We start from the raw sequence: 6,388 nt of genomic DNA on the forward strand, positions 1-6,388 counted from the left end.
TTCTTGAGACGTGATTTAAACCAAGATACTACAGAAACCTCTTTGATAGTGGATGGGAGATGAATACACAGTCGAGGCGCATTGACGCTATGTGAGTTAGAAAAGAAAGATAAATTATGGATGGGAAGTAAGTGGGTGCTTAGAAAATAAGAACGAAAAGGTAAATCATGAGCTGATAAACGTTGAAATTGAATTTAAAGTCCCTGGCTGGACAACTGAAGCGTGAAACTGTAAGTCTTACCTTTATGTAACAAAAATGATTAAGATACGTGGAGGTTAGTGAGTTAAGTTTCCTTTGCACCATTAGGTGTAGAAAGAGAGTGATGATGATAAAATAAAAATTACATAGTAACAAACAAAAAAAATGGACATATTTAAAAACCGTGCCATGAGATGTACTCGTAGGTATCACGCACCTTTCACACTCGTTTTATGTTTATTGTAATCGGAAATTGTTTTTCAATTTTATTTTATTGTCAAACTTTAGAATTTTTTCGTCTCGTTCAAACTATGATTGGAAAACTAGTCTAAGAAATAGGAATAAACTGTCACCAAGGGAACGATGAACCGTAAATCATAAAATAACTTCCCGCGTTTTTCTCTGTTCTATTTTCAATTGTAGAAATCTTTTTTTGACTTTATTTCACTTTTAGTTTGTTTTCATTTATTCCTTTATCATTGTACTTAAGTCGTAGGTGCGCTTATTTATTGAATAAGCACATAAAATAAAAACAAATATTTAATTTATATTCCTTCGCACTAAGGAAACGTGTTTTTAAGGATTAATTTGTTAACCCTTATCTCGGCAGAACGAGAAAATATTTTTTTATACACTTGAAGGATGAAAAGGTTTAGAATTCCGAATAATTTTTTTTTGTTTTAATCATAGTCACTATGAATTGTAATATGGTAAAGCAGTTTTAACTGAATGGTGTTTTAGTTCAAGAAAAAAAATGAAATTATGTGTATTCTATGAGATACATTGCCGAAAAAAGTGTAAATATAAAATTTAAGAATAATGAGGTTTATTTTTATATGAGAATATGTATAATAATTATAATTTTGATAATAATAATAAAAAAAAAATAATAATAATGATAACAATAATAAATATACAATGTCATACATACAAAAATTAAAAACAAAGGTATTCATAGTTAAAGGGCGAACTTATTGCCACTAGCGATTTCTTCTAATCCAACTAAAAAAACAATAATAAAAAATAATAATAAAAAAAAAAATTCAGAAAACAAAGTAAATTTAGAAAACACTAAAAATTAAAACATAATGCATGATTATGGTTTATGAAATAAATTATGTATAAACCTACCTTATTGTACAAAAATGAATAAATATTTGGATGCCAATCATCTCTTTAAACCGACATGATTATGCATCAAAGTAAGCTTGGAAATATTTAGTAGATCCCAAATGCCCCATTAAATACTGAACTTCGGTCGGGTTGTGGTACCCCATCTAGTATCTCGGACTCGGCTCAAAGATCCGTGGTTCGTATCCCAACTCTACCCTAACTTGATTACCATTTTCTTATTGTGAGTTATTTACAACTCGTTGAAAATGGCCATCAAAATAAAATATTTGGTAAATCATAAGAACGCAAATATTGTTTTTTATCAAAAAAAATCAACGTAATGTTTTTTCCCAAATTAAATGCTTGAAATATAAATAATATAGAATTTATATACTCATTTATAATAAACAATACAAAAAACGCATATTTTATAAAATCGTAATTTCCCCCTTGCAAGTCTAGAATAATGCATACAAATCTAAGCAAAGGGCTTTGAAGTGCAAGCGAGTGTTTAAAATGTGCATTTAGATGTGCATTTCAATTGAATGCAATATATATTCCTTTGTAAATTTTCAAGTACATCAGTAATTTGACTGCACCATTATTGTATGTATGACTTTATACCAATTTATCGATTACGCCAACATAGATGACGTAAGAATAATGGATGTCTAGGTATTTACAGAATTTATGACCTGTCATTACTGGCTAGTGATTACTTTATATACTGTATAAAATTTACTAATTTGTTTTTGACATCGGTATCTAAAAAATATTCGGGAAATGTAAAAACACTTAATAAAATAAAATAAAATAAAACATGTCGTCGGGCCAGTGCCAAAGTAGCGTTTTTGTCAGTTTTGAGTTAAATATATGTTCATATTATGTACTTCTGGATTACCTTCCTTCAGCACAAAGATGCTAAAAGAACCAGATTACAGAAAGCTTCTTCTGGTGGCTTTTCTATTTCGTCAACGAACAACTTTTCCTTGTATGGGGGCACCGCCAACGAGACTTATGTCCTCAAATGCGGTGTGCGGTATGCGGTGGACAAGCAGTCACCGGATTGGAACCTGAAGCGTCAGACTAATGACAATACTTTCCTTTAACATGCGATCAAGATACGGTGCATTTATTTATCCAATGCGGTGTTTTTTGGACCACCAAAAGGGTATAGTGATGACTACTCAATTCTTTTGAAAAAATGTTCACATTGCGGTCTACGCTTTGCCTACCACGCAAGAGGTTTAAGGTTCGATTCTCGATATGGTTAGCATTAAATATTTAATTTAAAATGTGTTTAAAATGTGTCTAGCACCTAAAGTACGAGACTGATCTTTTTATTTCTATGTAATAAAAATAACGCGAAACAAAGCGTTTGGTGTACTGATGCAGTGCCTTTTATTTATTTATTATTATAACTAACGGCCGTAGCCAATTTTTACACAATAAAAGTAAAATAAAAAGCTATAAAAAATAAAAAAAACGTATTTAATTGTTATGGTTTAACTCCGTAAAAGTAATGTATAGTAAAAAAAAAAACAAGATGTATAGTAAAATAGTGAAGTATAGAAGAAAAGTAGTAAAAAAGATTTGCATTTTAGGTTTGTAAATCTTACATAGGCACACATCACAAGGCACACAAATTCAGCAAAAATAAAAATAAATAGAGATTTATATGAGTATATTATAAAATCAGACTGAATCTCCGGTTCATCGGTTATTGTTGCAAAATCAGTAGTACTTACTTCCTATGTGCAACCGAATGAGCATGAACCCATCTAGGTAGCAAGTATGACTGCTTGTATATCATATTTCAGGGGACTGAAACTAATTATTTTATTTATTTTTTCTTAAAATTATAGAAGATACATATTAAAAATTAAATAAAAATGTTGCGCATAAAAACTAAAAATAAGTAGAAATATTAAAAATAAACATACACACATACATACATATATGTATACATACATACTACATACATATATATACGCATATTCTCACATATATACACACACACATGCAAACATACATACACGCACATATACCTAACATATTAAAGTAAGGGTGTACAAGATATCAAATATTATCCAGAAGTATTGCGACCATTGTCTCCGTATACTTGAGAAGCGACATGTTCCAGACATCGAGATGTTCTGCAAATTCATTACCGAGATTTTGCATTCAATTTAGAGGAGTGTTGAATCTGGACAACTAGTGCACCACTAGTGCGTATAAAAGAAATATGGCGAATAATGTCGATAAATATATAGACATTAATGAAAAATAAAACTCCACAATAAAATAAATCGTAATTAATATAAATAAAGTTACTTAATTTATTATATAAAAACATATTTTTTCATTTTATTTATTTCAAAAATAATGTTTTAAATTCTGTATATGTATGCATGAATATTTAAATGCATGTATGCATAATATGTGTTATTTTGTACATACAATCGTGCTGTCACGTAAAACTTATTAAAACGTTTAGATTTGATTTTCTCTAAACATTTTTTTTCTTTTTTTTTAATGCTATGTACTGGTAGATTGTTTAGAGCTGGCGCGTTCGCAATACTTACACAAACGCATTATGTAGTATCTGTGAATAAGCTCATGGTATGACATCGCACGGCATATGCATTATTAAAATAATCTCTGTCTCTTTCGCGCTCAAACGCGCTTATGAGAGTGACATGGACAACTATTGCTTTGTTAGTTGCTAATGATATGGTAATAAAATATATACAGGATGCTTCTGCGTTTGTCTGAATTTCGCTGCGATGTTAAGTAGTAAAAATATAATAATATGTAATTGATGTATATGTATTAAGATATGGAACACTAGTGAATATATGTACTCGTATATTTTCATTTAATCAAATCATGAGGTCGATTATCTAGTGCTGGCGCTTTCGCAAAACTAAAATTAAAACGTTTTTAATGTTCAGAATATTGATTTAAAAATCTTGATATTATATTAAATTTATTTATTGTGTATGTGGATTATTGGAAGATTTCCATACTGAAATTTGGTAAAGTATCCAAAATAAAAATAAATCGCTTTTATTGGATTTAGTTATACACTTACTACGAAACGCGTTACAAATACAATTTAAAAATAATCGAAACGCGTGACATATATAAAAAAAAATAAATGAAGAATTAAATCCAATGGAAATGTTTTATTTTTATTTTGCATACCTTACCAAATTTCAAAATATGAAATGTTTTTAAAAATCTCTTGAATTAGAGCGAAAAAACAATCACCTAAGAAAATGTCGTATATTTTCTTTATTTTTAAACAAGCCTGTTTTTCACATTTTGTGTTTATTTTAATAGTTATTTATACAGTTTAGTATATATGCACAGTACAAATTATATTGGAGAAAACATGTATTTACACTTATTGATACACAATAAAGATAGCACATTTGGTTAGGATTAAATAAAACATTTTTTAATTCAACATTCTGTAGATTTTAAATGCGTTTGTGTGAGTTTTGCGAATGCGCCAGCTTTAGTTAAACAACCAATACTGTCAATATTCATGTACTTTTAAGATTATTTTTTTCTGAAATTATTTAATCAATAGTAATTGGGTGAAAATTGAATTATCATGTTTATCATAAAACCGTAACTCGTTGATTTAGACAAAACCGAGTTTTATAAATTCTTAAACAAACCGACTTAGCACTAAAGCTTCAGCAAGCGTTTATCACAAAAGTTACAAACCTTTCCTTAATTGGTCTCTTCTACAATCGTCTTCTTCAAACAGATGTTCTGCATACAGATCTCCTGAGAGGTATAAGCAAACAAAGCGATTTGTCATAATTAACAAAGTTTCCTCCTCTGAAAGTCCTTTATTAAGAGTCGCATTTCGCGAAAAATATGACGACATTAAAGTTCTTCCGAAGCAATAAAATCGTCATTGTCACCCCCTCTCGAGACAAATGGAGCGAGAAATTATCACAATAAAGGAAACTAACTTTACCATATAAAATGCAGGACCATTTTAAATGAACCAGGGCCCGTATTACAATGGAAATTTAACGATTATCTTAAATTTTATTTATGTATAATCATTAATAAAATTAAGTTTTCGGTATAAAAATATCATATACACTTTTTTTAAAGCATGTTCAATTAAACGTTGTCGTGCAGAAAGCAGTGAGTTCACAATTTTTAATAAATGAGATATTGATGTTATCGGGTGCAGTAAGGTCAATTCTATGTTCTGCTTAAAACAGCCAGACTGCTGTCATACAAAAAACTGAATAAATTACCTTCTGAAAATGGTGTCGATCACAAAAATGGCATTTGTCAATTTGCAGAAAACACCCTCAGTACTAGAAAAATCTTACGGTAAATTTAAATCATTTACACTGGTCCAATACATAATTAAATTCTTGTTTGTCTTGTAAAAACAAGTGTATTCATTGTTTATCATTTGTTAATGTCAAAAATATTCCAACTGTTGTGTAGATTCGTTTATTCACCTTTTTCACAAATGCGCTATTATCTCAGTTTCACCTTTTAATGGCTGGCTGCTTTTTGCATAACTACGTTCAATTCAAAGTTATCAACGAAGATAATTTGAATTTTCATACAAATATACAGTACACTTTAGTTTCGTATATAAATTTCGATTTCACTTTACAGACAGTCGAAGTTAACTCTATTGACTTTACCATCGTAATCCGGGCCCAGGGGGACGATAAAAAACGCTGTTGATTCACTTTAAAAAAAGCAGAAAAAAAGAACTGTCGTTTTTCAGAAGAATTTAGCGGTTTAGAGCCCTAAATTTTTTTACGTGAAAAAATGTTAGTAACAACGTATAAATAAAGATGCGGAGCAGGTGGACATAATGTATACCCCTTAATATTCTATGAATTTAACGTAGTTATGCAGAAAACAGCCAGCCATAGAAAAGTGAAACTGCGATAAAAGCCCTTTTGTAAAAAGAGTCAAGGTTCGAATATACACAACGGTTGGAATGTTTTTGACTTCGACAAATAATAAACAATGAATTTATGAGTGTTTAACTATATAACAAACAAGAATCATATTATG

The sequence above is a fragment of the Micrasema longulum genome, unplaced genomic scaffold (genome assembly GCF_059751315.1).
Source record: "Micrasema longulum isolate JH-2025_06_02 unplaced genomic scaffold, ASM5975131v1 h1tg000555l, whole genome shotgun sequence".
NCBI classification, from domain to species: Eukaryota; Metazoa; Arthropoda; class Insecta; order Trichoptera; family Brachycentridae; genus Micrasema; species Micrasema longulum.